We start from the raw sequence: 23,609 nt of genomic DNA, 5'->3' as shown, positions 1-23,609 counted from the left end.
AGATTTGATGAAGAACATTTAAAAAAAAAAAGACATTAAGAGTTTTAGTTAATGCTTATGATTTTATACATTTATTTATTTTTTAAATTTTTTTGTTTGCCTATCCTTTCATTTATTGGTTTTTTGATTTGTTTAATCAAAGGACTTTATATAAATTATGTCTGTTTAATCAATAAGCCAAAACTAGAAATCATTATAAAATACCGGAAAAATCTTTCAATTTAACAATTACTACAATTCCTCATTTTAACACTATTCTTTCTATATATTCTTTTTTTTTCTTCATTAACTAAATTTTAGGAAAATCGCAATCATACATTATTTGAATGTTTGAAAAACATTTTGAAAATAATAGCAGCACTGAAAAATGAAGTCTTTAAAAAAAGAAAACACATTAAATTGAATGTTCTAAAATCATTCTCACAACATACTCTCAAGTTACTAAATGAATTAAATTGTGCCGCAATTACATAAATGTTTCAGAAACATTTTGAAAATGTTTCCAAAAAATGTTACAAAAACTACAATTAAAATGTTTCAATTATAGTGAAAATAATTATTTTAGTTAATGTAATTTTAAATAAACATTTTCAATGCCTAGGCCGAAAAATATCCGGAATGGAATGTAATTAACTAAAAGCGATATTAAGAATGTTTTAAAAATATTTTTAAAATGTTCCTTACAAATATTTCAGAAACGTATATGCAATGTTTCCGATTTACAGAAAAAGAATGTTTCATTTCATGTTTTAAGAACGTTTTTAAAACGTTTTATAAGATCTTTAATATTTGGAAGCTATAAATACCCTTAAATGAATTAAGAATGTTTCAAAAACATTTTGACAATGTTCCTTCCAACTGTTTCAGAGACGTATTTATGCAATGTTTCAGATTTCTGGAAAAGGAATGTTTCATTTCATGTTTTTAGAACGTTTTTAAAACGTAATATAAAAATCTGTGATATTCGAAAGCTAAACATACCTTTTGAAACATTTTTAAAACGTTTCAAAAATATTTTAGAAAATGTTCCAAAAGGATTTAATCAAAAGCTTCTTGAAAACATTTTAAAAATGTTTTTAAAATGTTATAATGAGAAGAGGAAATGTTTTAAAAACGTTTTTAAAACGTTTAGCCTGAAATGTTTCGAAAAAACCTTTTTACAACACCAATAAAATGATTTGAAAATGTTTTGTGCTACCTGGGTTCCACTTGCTCTTCTTACAAACATGCTTGCTTCTTGTGTTAGGGATTTTGAATAGATTATGTAGAATGAAACAAATCATCCTTTTCATCATTAAATTACTAACTGTTCTAAATATCTCAAGAAATTTCTTTCCGCATAATTTTATGTTAAAAACTTTTACGTGGTTGTGATATCAAAATAAAATAAAGCTTAATATAGTGATAAATATTATTGTGTCTTTTATTTGGACTAAATGTTTTCAATATATTTAACGAGGTTGATTCAAACACTCATTACATTTTTACAATGAAAATTTTGGGTGGGGGTTTCAGTACCATATAAAATATGTCTTTGTATTGTGATAATCGCCATCTCTCTTTTCAATTTAAAACATGACAGGGTTAAATATAATTATGTAGATTTTAAGCACCATTGTTATGGCTTTGAAGCACATTTTTTACCTTAATGCAGGAAGAACACTTTGAAGACATTCTATTATAGATCCAGGACCTTTTCGAACAATTCATATACAATATTGTACATATAAATAAATGTTGACTCTGCAATATAATATTTTTCATTCAATTTATCAATTCAGAAGCCAGATATTATGGATAGTAATGAATATAGAATTTAAGTATACTTAAATGAAATGTAAATCTTGCTACTGACATGTACAGTCAGACAATTTTCTTTGAATTAATAAAAATGGTCTATCTATACATGTAGCCATGAAAAGTCAAGCTAAAAGATGTCTTTGTCTCAGTTCAGGAATGGGTACATATTTTGTTCATTTATTAGCCGGCCTGATTTACTTCATTATGATATTTCAAAATCTTCCAGATGAAAACTCGACATATAGATATATCGACAACGTACAATCAATTTCCAGTAGTTACTTCTATTCATAATCCAATCTGAAATGTTTGTTTCGTATTTGAATATTTTACTAGAAATAATACCTTAAAGGTAGCCTTACAACAAAACTATATGAAAATGTAATGATTTCATATTTTTGATTCTACAGTATAAACATATAATTTAAAGTTTCCTATTGATGTCACTATTACCTGCTTATAATATTTATGCCTTATGCATACGCAAGAGTATGTTTTGATTTATTTTATGAGAATTTATTAGAACTGGAACTGAAAAAGCTGTTTCATAGATTCCTATAACCTCTTTAACTAGGCCAAATATAGTTGGATTTTACAAAAACGATATGATAAAAAAATTCAATTCTTGGAAATATATTTCCTTGTATTATGCCAAGAAAAATTATACTGAAATTTTGTTACCTTGCATTTATTGTAGTTAAATGGGGGCACTTTCAAGATAGGACCATTTTTCGTGTTTTTATACATAATTACATTCTAAACTCCTATAAAAACAAAGTAATTTGCAAATAAAAAATGTAAATGATAACATATTTCGTTATTCACATACTGTATATCATGTGATTTTCATTTCTCGATTAAAAAATGAAAGGAAAATCGGAAGTAGCCTTTATTGCAGTGAAAAGGGAATATATCAAAGCAAAGCACCAATCTTATTAAAATCAGATCCCTTGATCCGCTCACATAGATCGCTACACTTTGTGTAGCAATCTATGTGAGCGGATCAAAGGATCTGATTTTAATTAGATTGATCAAAGCACAAAAATAGGATTTATTTTATCCAACTAGATATTTATATAAGACGCAATGGATTTAAATAACATCAACAAACGATTGTAATATTGTATTAGTTTCTAAAAAAATAATAATTCTTACATTATGAAATAATTTTCTCTCTATGCTTGATTTTTTTTTTCTTAACACACGACGTTTTTTTACGTGGAAAAAAGGGGAAAAGGGGGGGGGGTAAAAAGCGACAAAATTACGAAATTTACTTAATCGTGTATCATACAGAAAAAATAAAATATTTTGATGGTCGCATTTAAATGATTCAGAGACTTTTTTTAAACTCAAGCTAATCCATGCATAATTAGTTCATCAGTAAAAAGGGATGTGAATAAACTTTTCAACATGTTCAAGAAGAAAGATTAAAATCGTTACTTTTCAATTTGGTTGCAGTGTTTGTTTGCTTTTTCTAATTCACTAAACAAAATAAAACAAGTTAAAATTAATGTACATATACATGTACCTAGAAATTGATACCTCAAAATAAATTATGTTCTACAAGTGATCATTAATATTCAAAAACCCTGATGTAAATAACAGAAATACCAGAATGAGCCAGCTTTCAATATGCACAATCTATAGAGCTTCCAGGTATGCAAGATCAGCGAAACATTTTAGCGCAATTTGACGTCATTTTATTTGTGACGTTATTGTTTCAATTGTGACGGCGGTCAAGGGTACTGTGACGTGCCTGAGTTGACGCTGCGTTAAAACGTATGCGCAGATCAAGTAGATTGGGCATCGTTAAAAGTATGTATTTTGCTAATTTTATGGTAGACGAAAAATTCAATGTATAAATTGGCGATATTTTGACTGACATAATGCTTAGACAATGTTTTAAACAAACTTTGACTGCGGATTGATCATTTAAGAGTCATACTCGTGTGTGATACAATCTCAACGTCCATTAAACAATATACAAAATAAGAGCAGAGCAAACACGGACCTCCGAAACATCAGAGGTGGGATCAGGTGCCATGGAGGAGAGCATCCCCTGCCGACCGGTCACACCCGCCGTGTGCTCCTTGTCATAATCAGGAAATAACGGAAAAAATCCGTCGTCAATTCAGTGTATAAATAATGGACTAACAATTTGTATGAAAAACGTCAGTCAGCATTTCATTCAATGATAAATTGTATTTGCTGACAAGGTCATTGTATCGACCATAGAATTTACGAAATGATGACTTTAAACGAGACTGTTGATATTCTTGTTTCATCAACTTGCTTGTCAATAATTTACCTCGTTTTAGAAACTGTTCATACGTAGAGCATGCTCTTGCGTATCGAATCAACTGAGATATATATACTCCGTATGCAGGTGATGAAGGTTTATTGCTGCATAAGTAAGGGAAGTTGACGATAGAATAGTGAAAGTCATCACGTTTATCATATAGCTTGATTGTTAGATTACCATTAGTGTCTTTTTCAAGTAAAATATCCAAGTATGAAGCAGAAGTGTCGGACTCTGTGGTTTCTTTTATCTTAAGCTCACCAGGCTAAATCGTGTCGACGTAGGAATGGAAATCATCATTATTAATTGACAATACGTCGTCGATATATCTAAATGTCGAGTTGAAGGCCACAGCAAGTGTAACGAACAGTTTTTAGATAAAAAGTCCATTCTATCAATACAAAATAGTAGCAGAGCAAACATGAACTTCCAAAACATCAGAAGTGGGATCAGGTGCCATGGAAGAGCGAGCATCCCCTTCCGACCGGTCACATCCGCCTTGTGCTCCATGTCATTAACGGGAAATAAAGAGAAAATCCGTTTTTAATTCGGTGTATTAATAATGGACTAACCATTAATATGGAAAACGTCAGTCTGTATTTGACTCAATGATATATTGTGTTCCTGACAAGATCATTGTTTCGATCATAGAACTAACAAAATGATGACTTTAAACGACTCAGCAGCAATTTTTGTTGCATCAACTTGTTAGACAATAATTTACCTCATTTTAGTAATTGTTCAAACGTAGAGCATCCTCTTGTGTATCACAGGAACTGTATTATTCCGTATGTGATGAAGGTATACTGCTGTAGTAAGGGAAGTTGGCGATAGGAAATTTAAAGTCATTGTGTATATCATAGAGTTTGGTTGTAAGATTGCCATTGACCTCTTTTTCAAGTAAAATATGAAACAAATGTGTCAGGCTCTGTGGTATCTTTTATCTCAAACTCACCAGGATATATCATATCGGCGTAGGAATGGATAATATCATTGTTAATTGATATATCAAAATGTCTAGTTAAAGGCTAAAGCAAGTGTTTTCTTTTGATGCATAGGATTTTAAAAATTCTGCTTCATTTGAATACAAAGTAGGTCTGTTTATAACGGAGTGTAAATCATATAATAAAACATAGTAAAACATTTAAATTTAACTTCAAAGGCCTCTTAAATTGACCAAGTTGTATCTTTTTAATCGTTTAAATGTTTCAAGTACATAATGCAGAATTTTTATTACTATGTAACGCTTCGGAACGCCTGCCTTGTGTTGAGAACAAAAACTTCGATGTAAAGTTTTATAATTTTATTCAGTAATACATGAACAGCGAAAATAAATAACAGTGTTTGAAATTCACAAGTCTCAACCCTCGGGACAAAAGACAAAATCAGTACAACTACTGATATAACTGGGCAACTGGCACCATTTCCAGTAATTAATAATTTAAGTAAAAATTCCCCCGAACAAAATAAAACGTAAAGGCTCTCTATAAATAAATGACATAATTAATTTACAAATAAATATTCCCGCTACTAGTACAACTACTAGCACGCAGCAGAAATATTTCCTAACTCCTAAACTGGGCTAAAGAAGATAAAATAACTAGTTCTCAACTAGTAATTATAAATAAAACTAGTACAATTACTAGTAATATAAATTTATCCTAACCTAATATCACACATTATGTACTTCAGTCACACAGATACTGAAATAGTACACACCTTAAATTATTCTGGACAAAAACAGCTGACCTTTCACTAGGACGCAAAGAAAACGAGAGAGCAAACGATATTCAGCATCTGGGTATTTATAGAATTAACAAAACCCGCAATTATTCATAACCAATCATGATTAATAATTCCATCCCGTAAATAATAATCAGCCAATCAAATACAATCATCGTCCCGTAATGAAATCTCACTCTCGTGCATTGTATGTAAAATTATTACAATACGTAAATAAATTAAATAAATTCATAAAACATAAAGTTACACCTTTAAAAACTCATTTAACACTGTTTAACATTTAATTTAAAAGAATTTATAATCAAATCTTCCGCCGAAATAACTGCAGTAAAAAAAAAAGATCGCCGTGAAGCATCACGGGAAAATACACAAGTAAGCAAAGTATGGCGGCGGCAGAAGTTTCAGTGAAACTTGTGTACTCGAAGACCATAAAACATCGATCACACAAGAAAAGAGGTAACTATAAGACAATCCTAAATTACAGCACAACTTTATAATTACGTAAGTACAATTAAGCCAACAAAAAGCATGTAATTAAATAGCAAGACGATGTCCGACATTCAACACATCGAAACACAAGAAAAATGGCATAGATCTTCGCTACATTTAGGCAACCAACAACTAAGAAATAAGTTTATAAATCTAATGGACATTTCAATATTCCATACAAGAATTGACGGATGGGTTGACAGTGTGCAGGAAAATGGTCTAGAAAAATACCAAGATAAACAAATGAGATTCAAGAAAAACGGGGGAGGGATCGTTACATTTTGCCCCTCTCTAAGAGTCCAAGTCCCTTTGGACTCAAAATATAAACAGTAAAATTCAAATACAACAATTAACTAAGACAATCAATGACATATTTCTACTTTATACACTACACTTGATACGCATATACCTATATATATACTTCCATGAACAGTACAGCTAATCAATACACACAAGGGAGACTACTCAAAAATAAATGCTGTACTTCACAAAGATTACATCATTGTGTATCAACTCAAAAAAACTCCATCTCTAGTATTAATGAAGAAATAGAAATTTTACAAAATATGAAACTATAATGCCAACCTTCATGCATATCACAAATCATTAATCAATATGATAGAAACTTTATACATAAACACAAAATGCTAAATCAACACATGAAGTTCATCATGATAATCTCACGAAGACAAATGAGCAGAGCATACAGTATGACAAGGTAAGTAAGTTAAAATGTACATGAATGATAACAATTCAATTAATATTTTATGACTGCCATTTAATAATGAGTTTATCTTACAAAAACAATGGATGTACAAAATATTAGCAGCCTCTGATAAATTCATCATAAATACTTGCAAATATACAGCGTCCTGATAATGCTAATTATTTAAACACAAGAATAACGTGTAAATAATCTTTCTTATTTCATTCACAGGATTACAGGAAAAGACTTTAAGAGGAAGGACACTAAGGTCTTGGCAAGCAAAAATATCAAAGGTAAATAATATTACACAAATGAATCTCATGACAATACTTAATGCTTAATATTAATTTTAGAAAAATTACATATAAAATCCACAAATCATCATATTCCTAACCCAATTTACAACATGCTTTAAATGAATATTTGACTTATATAATTACTACTCAAATATAACAATGAAATATCTAATGTCTCTTATTATAATAAGGACGACTGGCTCTAAAGTGATCCGGACGGAAAAAATCATCCAATGGAGACTGGTGCTCGGTAGCTCTACGTGCGGAATTTGGAAGGATCCTCCTTGGTACTGTTACGACGGACTGCAACTTCTTGGGTTGTTTCCTGGGTGAACGTCTGCGGGGGATCGGGTTGTATCGTTCGCCCTCGCCGGGGCCATCATGCACAAACTTGACAGCAGAAACAGGACCAGGTCCGGAATCAACCCTCTTTAAGGTTTACTTCCTGTCAGTTTCCACTTGATTACTGGACCAATATCAATATCTTCCCTCTGGAGACACTGTAGACTAGTGGAATTGTATTTTGACATCCATTGTGTCCCTTCAGGTAAATTTCTAGAACTGTCACGCTTTCTTGTCATCACACGAATAGCACCCCCCTGATTAAGGTTTTCTTGAGTTTCCATAGTCTCAGCTCTTTTTCTGCACTTAATACAAGGTCCGCATTTCAGGCTTTCTAAACTGTCACCCTCTGAGCAGCTACAGTCGGTTGGGTTAGGACATCTTGATAGACCGTCAGCATTACCATGCTGAGTCCCAGGCCTATACTCAATTTCAAAATTGTATGCTGACAATATTTCAATCCAGCGAGCCACTCTTCCTTTAGGTTCTTTCAGTTTATATAGCCAGACTAATGCTTGGTGATCAGTCCTAAGGATAAATCTTTGTCCTAAAAGATATTGTTTAAAGTACTCCACAAAGTAACGAACAGCTAGGAGCTCTTTATCAGTTACACAATAGTTCCTTTCAGCACGGTTTAGGGTTCGACTCCCATAGGCCAACACTTTCTCACGTCCATCCTGTACTTGGCTCAATACGGCACCAATGCCCACATCACATGCATCTGTGTCGAGTATAAAATGGCCTTGGTTTGGGTCAGAATATCCCATGATATCGGGCCCAGTAAGGATCTCCTTTAGTTTCAGAAATGCTTTCTCGCATAAGTCTGTCCAACGAAAAGAATGGTTCTTTTGTGTAAGTTCGGTAAGAGGTTCACCTATCACGGAAAACCCTTTTATAAATCTCCTGTAATAAGAGGCAGTTCCAAGGAATTGTCGTACTTCAGTAACATTATTTGGTCTGCTCCAATTCAAAATTTTCTCTACATTCTGCTTATCTGGTAAGACTCCATCTTTAGTGACTTTATGTCCAAGGAAATAACTTCATCTTGAAAAAGGCTACATTTCTCAGGTTTCAATTTTAAACCTGCATCTTTTACTCTCTGAACCACTTGGCTGAGCCTGGACATGTGTTCATCAAAATTTCTGCTAAATATCACTATATCGTCCAAATAAATAAGACAAATGTCCCACTGAAGGCCATTTAATGCCATCTCCATAAGTCTCTGGAATGTACCTGGTGCAATGGTCAATCCAAAAGGCATGGTTTTATACTCAAAATGACCATATTTTGTTACAAAGGCTGTTTTTGGTATATCTTCAACCTTAACTCTGACTTGGTGATATCCTGCTGTCAAATCCAGTGTGGAAAACATTGAAGCTCCTGCAACGGAATCTAGACAGTCTTGAATTCGTGGGAGTGGGAAGGCATTTTTAACTGTTAAATTATTTACAGCTCGATAATCTACACAGACTCTTATTTTTCCATTCTTCTTTCTAGCTAAGACCAGTGGAGAAGACCAAGGTGATGTAGAAGGTTGTATTATGCCCCTCTCTCTAAGGTTCAGAATGGCATCTCTCTCCTCATTGGCTAGTGCTATTGGAAATCTACGAGGTGGCTGTTTTACAGGTTTACTCTCACCAGTATTAATCTCATGTTCAACTAAATTGGTTTGTCCTAGGTCCCATTCATCTCTTGAAAATGCATCCTGATGGTCGAGCAAGAATTTCCGAAAAGCTTCTTTTTCTGACTTATTTAAGGACTGGGAAGAGCCTTCATAAAGCTCTCGCAAATGATCCGGAACCTCACATGCCTCACCAGGCGAAAGTTCAGTAGATCGGCAAAGGCTTCTTAGGTCACTATAAACTGGTCGAATTACATCTACTATTCCCCCATATCCTTCAACAGTACACACTACTGTGTCTGGATAAAGCGTTTTCCCTCATCAAAAGGGTTCATAACTCTCAGGGGTACACTCAGTTTCCCTTTGATGTTAAGAACTGCTGGGGCTAACAGTAAGGAGGTCTTCTCCATAAGATCTCCACATGGAACGAACATAAGGTCCTCATCAACATCAACCTCACATTCACGCTGTATAAAAGCCGGTATTATTACGTCTGTATTCCCAGGTATATCACACCTCTCCACACAACGGAGGGTAATATCTTTATGCACACCACGTTGTATGCATGGAATATCATGACCTTTGAACCTTATCAGCCCTTTACTCAGGAGAATATCTGCTTGACCAATATCACTATTCTGCAGGATGTCCACTCCAAGTAACACTTCATCTTGGATATCAGCTACTAAAAGGGTTTTCTTGAGGGCCAAGGAACCAAGTTGCAAGTCAAATGCTCCTTTCCCATAAACATGAATGGTACTTCCATCAGCTCCTCGTAAATGTGACTTTCCTTGAAGTCTGGGTCTGTTCATCTCTTCGAGTTGTTCATACACACTGTACGAAAGTATGGTATTGGATGCACCGGTATCTGTTGTAATATGGACGTCTAAAGCATTTACTTTTCCTTCTATGTACACGCCATCTGCATCTGGTATTCGATTAGAAATAAAACAAAAATCTTCTGACTCATCATAATTATCTGGTTGTCTGTCTGTTGGTGGGTCTAAACTGTTCGTCTGTCTGTCAGTTTCTTCTGTAGCCGGTCCTTGACCCACAGGAACGGCTAATGCCAGTTTAAAGGTGCCTTTAAGACTTGAAGGTCATGAATTCTCTTTGGGCAGTCCCTTATGAAATGACCTTCACCTTCGCAGTAAAAACAGCTACGTTTCTGTGGTCTGTCCAGAGGAGCTGTTTGACCCGAAGACATGTCTGGTTGAGATGTACCAATAATAGGCCTACGTGGCTGTGTCCCAGTGTTGCTCTGGTTAGTCAGGCTGTTGAGAACTTTTGCCATCTCATCGATTTGTTTCTGCAAGGCTTCGATAGTGCTACCCGACCCTTGTTTGTTTCCTTGGCTGTACTTTACATTTCTGATGCGTTTCTTCTTTGTCACTGACTTGGCTTTAGTGACTGTCTTAGGTGCAGCTTCTGATTCAGAATCTTCAGCGACTTCACTTCTCTGACATGTTTCTTAGTTGAAGGCCGACCTGCTTCTTCATAATTGATAACCTGTCGTACAGCTTCATGTATATCTGATGGGTCCTTGACATATTCCACATGAAATTGGGCTTCTCTATCAGGCAGACCATCCAAAAATTTCCTGAGCAAGTCTTCCTCTCTAGTCTTTGAGTCTCGCTCTGGGTGGGCTTTGACATACAGGCGCTTCAAATCAGCAGCAAAGTCCTCGACTCGCTCACCAGGCTTCTGAACTCTGTTATTAAATTTTGACAGATAGGTTCGACTGGTTTCAATTGTACGAAAACGATTGGTCAGTTCCTTTGTAAGTCTCTTATAACTGCTTCTCGACTCTTTAGATAATTGGCCATATACAAAGTCAGCAGCATCTTCATGTAATCTGGGCAGCAATTGGTCCAGTTTGTCATCTGTTGTCCAGTTGTATCTATCTGCCACTTCCTCAAAACGACAGAACCAGACAGACCAATCTTCTTTCCCTGTGTATGGAGGAATCTTTACATTGCGATGCTTAGCCTTTTTCCGGTACACAAAGTCGGACTCTTGCAATGTTTCTCTGTCGCTACTCAAATACTCAGGAGATGCGCAACATGTATCTGATTGTCTGTTGTCAGGGTTGGTCCTTTGGTGGTGATCTTGTTCAGAGAGCTGTTTAATTTTCTCTTGTAAATGCTCTACCATCTCCGTGAGCTGGATAAGTGCAGTTTGCTCGTTTTCTGTCCTTGATATATCTCGTGCACTTCTCATGGGAACAGAGAAGGTTTGATTCGGCCTCACAGGTACAGAACCTGTACACAAACTTACAGGTACAGAACCTGTACTTAGACCAACAGGCACAGAACCTGTACGCAAACTAACAGGCACAGAACCTGTACATGTACATGAGCTGACAGGTACAGAACCTGTACAAGAACTTACAGGCACAGAACCTGTACACAAACTTAGAGGTAAATGAGTTCTCATGCAAATGTTGTGACCTGATGTTGCAATTGTGGGGAATGGGCTAAACATATGGGCACTCTGGTTTTGATGACAATAAACAGGACCTTGAAAACTCGCAGTACAAGGAACTGCATAAGAGTTTACAGGTAAGGTAGTGCGATAATTTGTACCTGTACGTGAACTCAAAGAGGTGCTGTGTGCATGAGAGTTCACAGGTAACCCAGATACTGGACTTGCTGTCCGTGTAATGGAGGGGCTTCTGAGAGTACCTGTACTGGGGACTGCAGGTATATACATACTAGGGACAGCTGTCGTCTCTCTAGGAAAACCTGTACATAAATTCTCAGCAAAATGTGAGCAAACAGGTACAAAAGGCATCTGAGTTGTGGGATCAGAGGTGTTAAAATGGCTCATTTTAGGCCTAACTACACTGTGTGCTGTCTGTGGCTGCTCTGTGGTAGAACTCACCATTACAGAAACTGTATCTGAGTTTTCAACAAAAAGTGTAGAATCTCCATCTCTCACAACGTCTGCCTGGGAACCCACAAGCATTAAACTTGTATTTGAGTTACGTAAATTTGCTAATTGAGAGGCTTCTTTATTTGAATGAACAAATGGCTTAATTCTGTGCATGTCAGCTCCTTCACAAGGAAATTCACATTCGCTTTCATTTTCTCTTACAGTATCTTCAGAGGAACACGAAACTCGTGAGGTAGATCTAGATTCTTGAAGACCACGACGCCTCCGTCGACTTTTACGACCTGCTATATTGATTTTATTTTATGTTTGTTTAATAAAATTTTTGTTTCTCAAACACAGACAAAGCGGTGTTATGATTCGATCACAGGACCCGATAAACTAAACTAAACGGATCCCGCCGTGGATGCCAAAATTGTAACGCTTCGGAACGCCTGCCTTGTGTTGAGAACAAAAACTTCGATGTAAAGTTTTATAATTTTATTCAGTAATACATGAACAGCGAAAATAAATAACAGTGTTTGAAATTCACAAGTCTCAACCCTCGGGACAAAAGACAAAATCAGTACAACTACTGATAAAACTGGGCAACTGGCACTATTTCCAGTAATTTAATTTAAGTAAAAATTCCCCCGACCAAAATAAAACGTAAAGGCTCTCTATAAATAAATGACATAATTAATTTACAAATAAAGATTCCCGCTACTAGTACAACTACTAGCACGCAGCAGAAATATTTCCTAACTCCTAAACTGGACTAAAGAAGATAAAATAACTAGTTCACAACTAGTAATTATAAATAAAACTAGTACAATTACTAGTAATATAAATTTAGCCTAACCTAACATTACACATTATGTACTTCAGTCACAAATATACTGAACTAGTACACACCTTAAATTACTCTGGACAAAAACAGCAGACCTTTCACTACGACGCAAAGAAAACGAGAGAGCAAACGATACTCAGCATCCGAGTATTTATAGAATTAACGAAACCCGCAATTATTCATAACCAATCATGATTAATAATTCCATCCCGTAAATAATAATCAGCCAATCAAATACAATCATCGTCCCGTAATGAAATCTCACTCTCGTGCATTGTATGTAAAATTATTACAATACGTAAATAAATTAAATAAATTCATAAAACATAAAGTTACACTTTTAAAAGCTCATTAAACACTGTTTAACATTTAATTTAAAAGAATTTATAATCAAATCTTCCGCCGAAATAACTCCAGTAAAAATAGATCACCGTGAAGCATCACGGGAAAATACACAAGTAAACAAAGTATGGCGGCGGCAGAAGTTTCAGTGAAACTTGTGTACTCGAAGACCATAAAACATCGATCACACAAGAAAAGAGGTAACTATAAGACAATCCTAAATTACAGCACAACTTTATAATTACGTAAGTACAATTAAGCCAACAAAAAGCGTGTAATTAAATAGCAAGACGATGTCCGACATTCAACACATCGAAACACAAGAAAAATGGCATAGATCTTCGCTACATTTAGGCAACCAACAACTAAGAAATAAGTTTATAAATCTAATGGACATTTCAATATTCCATACAAGAATTGACGGATGGGTTGAAAGTGTGCAGGAAAATGGTCTAGAAAAATACCAAGATAAACAAATGAGATTCAAGAAAAACGGGGGAGGGATCGTTACAACTAGTACATTATTTTCACATGAAGTTATACTCAGAAGAAAGATAACTCGTCCTCACAGATTTGTTTTATTTTCTTCTTACAACAACATACAGCATTGTGATATTCTGACTAAGGAAGCATCGCGTTAAGATGTTTTCTAAGATGATTTAAATAGGTATGATACTTAGTATTATTTTCATATTCATCTCGTCTTTAAAATTTAATGTTGTGATAATAAATCGTTGCTCATTTATTCTCATTCTTAAAATTTCTTTATATCATTATCTAACATAATTCTGAAAAATAAGCAGTGCTTTATACTTTAAATTATTTTCCAGGTGGCTCTAATGTAAGAAAGATATGGAGGATATGGAGATAACGAACACTATTCAATCTTAAAGTCCATAAAACAATACAAAATAGGCGCAGAGCAAACACGGACCCCCAAAACATCTGAGTTGGGATCAATTGCCATGGAGGAATGAGCATCCCCTGCGGATGACCTGTCACACCCACGATGTTCTCTTTGTCATGATTGTGAAATAACGTAAACTATCCGTTGTTAATTCAGAGTATTAATAATGGACAAGCGATTAGTATGAAAAACGTCAGCATTTGACTTAATGATAAATTGTATTTGCTGATAAGGTCAATGTATCGACCATAGAACTTACAATATGATGACTTTAATCGAGACTGCTGATATCCTTGTATCATCAACTACCTTGTAAATTATTTACCTCGTTTTAGAAATTGTTCGGACATAGAGTACACTCTTGATATCGAATTAACCTAGATATACACACTCCGTATGCAGGTGATGAATGTATATTGCTGCATAAGAAAGGGGACTTGACGATAGAAGAGCTAAAATCATCACGGAAAATTATCTTAATGTCTACACTTAAATTAAATTAAAAGGAAGTTATACGATATAACATAACTTGGGGCAGTTTCTATCAAATTTGAAAAGAACAACACATTTCTATCTCAAACGTTTCAGACGTAAATTAATAGTGGAAAAAAATTCTGAAATCAAATTAGATAAAAAAAAAACTTTTATACTACATGATCATGTACACAGGAATTTGTCTTTACACCGAATAGTTGACCAGAGAAACAGACCTCAGAATCAATTGGCGTCCTTTTTTGGGCCATGGCAAGTTGTCATGTGAAATTTCATTGCAAAAACTGAGAGTCCTCTCGAGATATCGCGCGGAAACGAAAGTGTTGCAGACAGTTATAAAGACAGACGGATGAACGGACGGACAGACAGACAGACGGAAATTGATATTCCCCACTTTCAGCGGGGGACAACAAATCAAAAGCGATGCATTTTTACCATGCATATGGCATTTATTTTTTAATACTATACCTATAATCCATTTAGGTAAGACCAACTTTTCAAAGTTTTTTTTGTTTTGCTTTGTTTTGTTTTTTTAAATGGCAATTGAATTTAATCATGTTAATCTAATAAAATAAGAGAAAACGTTCATTGTATAATTTCATAAATTTTTAATATTATTATTATATGTCAGGTTCTTCTGCTAAATCGTTGACCAAAAGTTTAATTTCACCCAACGCTGCTATGTTTTGCTTGCATGCAAAAGGAAAACAAAGTAGAAAGCACCAAATGGTACATTTAAATTGTCTTCCTAAATGATTATGTACAATGCTTACTAAAACTTCAACTCAGATATTATCGGCACTTATGTCACATAAATTCCAGACGGCTACATCACCATTATTTGCGATGAACAAAAAAACCTCGCTACACTCCATTTCGTTCCGACAGAGACATCTATGCACACATCTGCTGATTCTAGTGTATTCCTCATTTCACCATCATACGTCAATTTACAAAAGTTGAATTCACCATTAAATCCTTTCGTCGAATTCGAGACTTGAAAAGATACCTGTAAATAAAGATAAAATACATTTAATTCTGTATCTCTCATTCTTTCGAAATTGAGATTTAGGAACACACTAATGTATCTTCCCATTTACTCCTTATTGTAATAATTATTTAAACCTAAATATCACCTTTAAGACCTTTTCACCATGCATTTGGCACGATATTCCTTTGCCAGTCAGAGTTATTTCGAATTCTGATGCATTAATTCCAAACCAAGATGTTTGAATTCTAGTCCAAAACAGCGGAGGAAGGTTACCCTTGTTAGGCAGAGTCAAGCAGGTGTTGTTGTCATTGTCAAATAACATGTGAAGTTGTCCAATAAGTCTTTTGTGTTGGTCGTTAAACACTTCGGGAAGTTTCAACGTTAGTTTATATTTGTTCGTCAAATTTCCTATGCTTAAAAACATTACATGGTTGCTGCAAAAGTTTATTTTATCAGGATCAATATATATGTATATATATATATACGATTGATAGATTTATCAAATGAGAAGTGTTTATTTTGGCGGAATTTATGTACTTCATGTGTTATATTGACAGTAGTGAAGGAAAAACTTCAAGAGTACTGTACAACTATATATTCAAGAAGTGGTGTAAATCAGATGTGGATACTTAAAAATTCTAAAGAACTTTTGGACAGAAAATATAGACTTTATCAACAGCATAAAAACTTAGATATTTTTCTTTATACAACAATTGTTGACAAATTATAATCCAGGCTTTTTGATATCATTGACAGCTGCTTCTTCAACATAAATGGAACTTGTAAATTTACTTACCTCGTCATTGGTCATTTGAAAAATTATTCTGTTAAAACAGATTCTGATTGTACACATAAGTACTCTGAAGTTGACATCAAGAAGATGCTCGAGTTTCTGATTGACAATATCTATGTGGTTTTTGGAAATTTCCAACAATCTATAATCTCCGAAGACGTACAATATATGCGCTCCCATTAGCAGACTTATTTTTATATTCATATGAAGCAGAATTTATTCAAAATCTTTTGCATCTTTGAAAAAAACACTTGCTGTGGCCTTCAACTCTCTTTAAATATATCGCCGTATTAAATTAATAATGATAATTTCCATTCCTACGTGGACACGATATATCCTGTCATTTTAAATGATACCACAGGTCCAACACATTGCTTCATACTTGGATATTTTACTTGAAAAAGACACTAATGGTGATCTAACAACCAAGCTATATGATAAACGTGATGACTTTAACTTTTCTATCGTCAACTTCCCTTTTATGCAGCAATATACCTTCATCACCTGCATACGGAGTATTTATATCTCAGTTGATTCGATACGCAAGAGCATGCTCTACGTATGAACAATTTCTTAAACGAGGTAAATTATTGACAAGCAAGTTGATGAAACAAGAATATCAACAGATTTCATCGTTTAAAGTCATCATTTTATTCTATGGTTGATACAATGACCTTGTCAGCAAATACAATTTATCATTGAATGAAATGCATTACGTTTTTCATACCAATTGTTAGTCCATTATTTATACAGGAATTGACTACGGATTTTTCCGTTATTTCCTGATTATGACAATGAGCACATGTTGTTGACCGGTGCAAATGAAGAAATAAATTCCATGGCATTAATAAATATGTTTATCGGTCGATTAAAAATTTGCTCTGCTCTTGTTTTGTATATTTGTTTAATGGACGTTGAGATTGAATAGTTCTTATTTCCATATCCTTTTGTACCATGGCAAAATTCTGAACCGTAGAATTTTCAGTTTTGTTATACGAAACATTAAAATGAAAGCAAAATATATATAACACTTTTAATATATATTTTTCTTTAACAATTGTTGCTTCCTCTGTGCTGCTTTCTTCCTGTGTCCACAAACTGAAATTGAAGGACTCTGTTCTGTTTGATGGTGTATCTATCAGTAGTGTTAGAAAGGTATTACATAGAGGATTGATTTCGTGTGAGTGGCTTTCATCAAACCTTATTCTTACCATTGGCAAGTCCTGCAAAAAAAATAAAAAGTAACCACTCAGACCGACACATTTATAGAAGAGAAAAACTTGACAGATAGATATATATAAGAGTATAAAATCACATATCCTAAAATGTATACTGAAATATTTCAAATTAGAAACAGTTTTACACTCAGACTGATCTTTCAAAGAAATTACAAATCTATTAGCAAATAAAGAAAGAAATATTAAGATTGACTAGAAAATGAATAGTTATTGTACTAAAAGAAAATAGTTCTGGTATATCAGTTGAATATGTAAGATAACCGGTTCTACATGTCTTGGTAACATCATGTAAAGTTAAAATCATTAACAGAAGGATATGGAGATTATGAACAGTATACAATCTCAAAGTCCATAAACCATACGAAATAAGAGTAGAGCAAACACGGACCTCCGAAACATCAGAGGTGGGATCAGGTGCCATAGAGGAGTGAGCATCCCCTGCCGACCGGTCACATCCGTCGTGTGCTCCTTGTCATCATCAGGAAATAACGGAAAAATCCGTCGTCAATTCAGTGTATTAATAATTGACTAACAATTGGTATGAAAACGTCAGTCAGCAGATGAAACAAGCCTCCACTTATAAACTCAAGATCATAAGAAACATACATTTGTCTTTGTTGCATTTGTTCTCACAATGACGGATGTATTCCATGCCTCTGTCTTATTCAATAATATACTAATTCCAACGCTGTGAGGCATTTCTTCTACATCTGATTTGGTCTGAAACACACCGGCCTCAAACTCTATGACGTCATTTTCAGAGACATTAGTAGAATCGTAGTAATCTAAAACAAGTAAATATAACATGTTTGTACTTGTGTCTCATATTTCTGATTAATTTTCTTATTTTCGGGAAACATTCTTTGATTTGTAGATATAGACTTGTATATTTGTAATGACATTAAGTATATATAGACCTTCCAAGCCTCTTAGATACATGAATGCGAGCTTCGAGAGAACAAGGATGATTTTTTTGATAATAGAATTTATTTCCAAACTAGAGCCTCATGAGGCATAACATATAACAACAAAAAAACATTGATGTAACCATCAATTGTCACCCGGGAAATAAATAAAGTAAACAATGGAAATGAGTTTTGATCATCAGACATTTATTATGGTTCGAATCCCACTGTGGGACGTGGAGACCGGTCCTTCGGATGAGACCGTATAAACCGAGGCCCCGTGTCGCAGTAAGTGTTGGCACGAAAAAGATCCCTCACTGCTCAAAGGCCCTGAGTGCCGAGCATAGGACAAAATTTGTAGCCCTCCACCGGCAAGTGGTGGCGTCTCCATATGAGTGAAAAATTCTCGAGAGGGACGTTAAACAATATACAATCAATCAATCATTTATTATGCTTGAATATGTACAGGGTACGGTCCTACGGCGCATGATCAATCAACAAGGCTTTTAAAAGAGAATTCACGAGTATTATTCTCGAAATGGAAGTTTTCAATAGATAAGATTTGGGTAAAATTATCGTATTTTTAATTCACTATCTATTATTTCGGTTTTTTTTTTTGGAAAATATCAAGATATGTTCAGTTTGCTTTAGATGTAAATAATGACACCTTTAAATACTTTAAATGAATGCAGAAGAAAAAATAATGTATAAAAATATCACCAGATCAGTGGTATAGAAGTGAAATGTGAGTTTTCCTAGCGAATCCTTTTTGATTAAGTCCCCAGCTAGAACAAATAGCTATGGGAATTGCAAAAGATGCTGTCACTGTTGACTGGCAATATATATCAAAGCTTATTCAGTTGAATGATACTAAGAATACTGTCCATATCTGAGTAATATGTATGTATGTGCAAGACTGGTTCCTCGATTGTTTAATGAAGAATAAAGGGAAACTCATGTATGTACATCAATGAAATCCTTAAATTTGAGTGGGACTTCTTATCTAAGATCATTGGGAAAGAGGAAACGTGATGCTGCTTTAGAAACTTTAACGTTATCATTCGTGCACCCTAGGTCTATATGACACGCAGAACATAAAATTCTATAACTTATATATTTATGCATATATCTATATGAAATTTATGTGTATTAATAAAAAAATGTACTAAAGAATAGAAACAATAGAACGCATTGATGATTATTTTTCATGCTAGACATTTGTTCACGATTTTACTGGATAACCCTTGTGAATGGATATAAAATCATCAGTATGATATACCTCTGTTGACCCAGTGTGGAGGGAATTCAAGTTGCAATGACTCCTTTTCAATACATCCTGTTACATTGAGAAAACTGATGTTTCCAAATATCTAAAAAGTATGCAAAAGTACTGTAGACTTCTCATTTTTGCGAATACTTTTTATCGCAAAAAGACTCTTTGTCGTCAAATTGCGAGAAAAACAATTCGTGAATGGACTATTGATGGAGATTTTACACAGATTTCAGCATGTAAAAAGAAAAGTAAGTAGTTTTATTTCGCAAGGAAGTTCTTGCAAAATTACACCATAATTTACTCAACAAGTATTTAGTAGGAATCTTCAGTATGCTAAATAAATGTTTTCATCACAGCCATGTAATGAATGTATAAATAAACACATACATAATTTTTTAAAATAATATATACTTTTACTTTTTTATCTTATTAACCTACTGTTACGAAGGTGGCGCCGACATTGGTAACACGTAAAAATGCAACTTCAAAATGCTCGGAATTCGTCTTCAAGAGAACTTTTATTAACGGCATATAATGTGGAATCCAAGCCTTGAAGGTAATACTCATTACCACGCCAATATCAGAAGCTATGATTGGAGCTGTTGGATTCATCATCTCAAAATAAGCTGTTTTCTTCATTTTCTAAATAAATAGAACAAATATTTCAATAAGTTTGTATGGATATGGCAAATCATAGCCTTTTTAAACTCGTACGTTTTACGAAAAAAAATGCAGCTAAAACAATCCGTCTTTTCCTTAAACTTCAATTTGCTGATAAAGGAATGACGCTGTAAGTATTAATAATATTCCGAGTCACAATAGGGTCCAGTCTTGTATTCAACCAAATTTCAAATTAAAGTCTACACCTTGTAATTCCAACAAATATACATCGACCATTGCTTCCAAACTTTTCATTTACAAAAATAACTTTACATTGCCTGGATACAGAGCATCTAAAACATAATCCTCCATCGTGTTCGTTAATCCTTCGCCCTATACATATAGTCCTGCTGAACATGTTATTACGAGTGACTTAAATATAGTTAATGATGAGGACCGTAGATCGGATCATTTATTTTAAAAGGTCCTAAATATAGGGAACCCCGATACTTCAACTGGCGTCGAAATTTCAAAAAAAATTATGGATTCTGTTAAAAATTACTCCAGAAGTTGGGCCAGATATGAAAAAGAAGACCTTGACACCTTGTCAGAATGGATTAGATGTATCAGATCTATGTTAAAGTCGCGTATTAAGAGATTGACGGGCAATATGAAAACCATATATCCTTCTGTGTTCAATAAACCAGAAGTGATTTTTTAGATAGATTACACGATCAGTACGTAATGGTACCTGCCAGCAAAGCAAGTAACAATATTGTCTTCGTTTATAAGGGTCATTATATAAATTGTATTCTAGAAGAACTTGGATTTAATTCTACAAATGGTAATCTTACTTATACTGATACTTCCCTTTCTAAGGAAGAAATTCTTCAAAGTAATATTCAGTTTAAAATATTTTTAAATATTCCACAGAGCCAAAATGAATTCAAACTACCCTATATGTATTGGATTCCGAAACTTCATAAAAATCCTTACAAACAAAGATACATTGCGGGTTCCAGTTAATGTTTAACCAAGACTCGTTCGTTACTTCTCACTAAGATATTGATAGTAGTGAAAGAAAAACTTCAAGAGTACTGTGCAACAATATATTCAAGAAGTGGTACGAATCAGATGTGAATACACAAAGAGTCCAAAGAACTTTTGGACAATTTGAAATCACAAGAATTAACCAAAATCATCAGCTTAAAAACGTAAGACTTTTCAACTTTATAAACAACCATTCCCCACGATAAATTAAAGTCCAGGCTTTTTTATATCAGTGACAGCTGCTTTATTTTAAAAATAAAAATGGAACCCGTAAATTTACTTACCTGGTCAATAGTCATTTGCAAAATCATTTTGTTAAAACACATTCTGATTGCACACACAAGTACTCTGAAGGTGACATCAAAGAGATACTTGAGTTTTTGATTGACAATATCTATGTGGTTTTTGCAGACTAGGTCTTCAAACAATCTTTTGGAATTCCCAAGGATACCAATTGCGCTCCCTTATTAGCATACCTATTTTTAAATTCGCATAAAGCAGAATTTGTGCAAAATCTTATGCATGGGAAGAAGAAAACACTTGCTGTGGCCTTCAACTTAACATATAGATATATCGACGACATATTGTAAAGAATGGTAATTTCCATTCCTTCATCAATACGAGATATCCTGATGAGCTTTAGATAAAGGATTATATATATATATATATATATATATATATATATATATATATATATATATATATATATATATATATATATATATATATATATATATATATCGATTAAAGTCATCATTTCATAAGCTCTATGGTTGATACAATGTCATTATCAGCAAAAACAATTTATCATCGAGTCAAATGCTGATTAGTCAATAATTCATACACTGAATTGACGACGGATTTTTTCCCCGATCATGACAAGGAGCACACAGCGGATGTCTGATCAGCAGAGGATGCTCACTCCTCCATTGAGTTCGAGAAATCACATACCCTTGACATTGTGAGGATGCGCTGTGCTATATCCTTATACTTTTTCCAACGTCGTTGTAGCCTTATTGTGACGTCACGCTAAATCACGTATATTTCTACGCGTGAGTATAAACAAAAATGACTTTCAAATCAATTTCACAGTTGGCTTTGTATAAACAAAACAGTGAATACATGAATGCTTTTTATCTTACCTCTAATACTAGAAACAGCATTGCCGATTTTTTAATAAACACTCAAGAAATAATTAATACTGTTATCCATACGAAAACATGTTTATGTCAGGCTCTAAAATCTGAAAATCTTCCGTATCTATATCATATTTCTTTACACAAGTTAAACTTTTTGAATTGCTACTTTGTATTGTGACAGATTTTTAATCCCACTTAGAATTAATTCGAAGCATTCAATGTGTGTTTGTTCAGGATAGAATTGTCAAATATATTTTATTTTATTTTTTATTTATTTTATTTATTTCTATTATTCCTAAATATGCATAAAATTTACAAAAAGTATGTCTAAAAAATCTTTTCTGCAAATCTCTCAAAACCCTCGTGTTTTATTTATTTTCTCATAGGTTTATCTATGTCAATGTATACAAAACGGGGACCTCGAAGGAGTCGTTAAAAAGTATGGAGGAGTAATTTTCATCGTATGGGGGAGCAGATTTTCACTGCTTCAGAATCAGACGAGATGTGTGTCACGTCATTTTTCGGTATATGTAAGATGTATTTACAAAAAAAAAATATTCCATAGTAGGTAGCAATAGTTAATATAAGCTTTATTCTGGTCATTTGTCCGGCTATCATACCTGTCCAGTTTTCCCAAACAATTCGAAACTATTCGAAAGATTTCATATTAACGTTAAACGAGTGGATAAAACATTTATGGTTTGCACAATCTGCGGCTTATGTAGGGATTCCGACACTTAAACAGCAATAGCAAACGTTTATCTTTTAAATGCAACAATTAAAACTTGTCGAGACATTATAAAATTAATAATTTAAGACATTTTCACTTCAGACAGTAATTATTACATAGTGGAGAGTCGTT

The sequence above is a fragment of the Saccostrea cucullata genome, unplaced genomic scaffold (assembly GCF_032062105.1).
Source record: "Saccostrea cucullata isolate Sc308-1 unplaced genomic scaffold, CSIRO_AGI_Scuc_v1 ctg1882, whole genome shotgun sequence".
Classification (NCBI taxonomy): Eukaryota; Metazoa; Mollusca; class Bivalvia; order Ostreida; family Ostreidae; genus Saccostrea; species Saccostrea cuccullata.
This window is presented reverse-complemented; position numbering follows the sequence as displayed.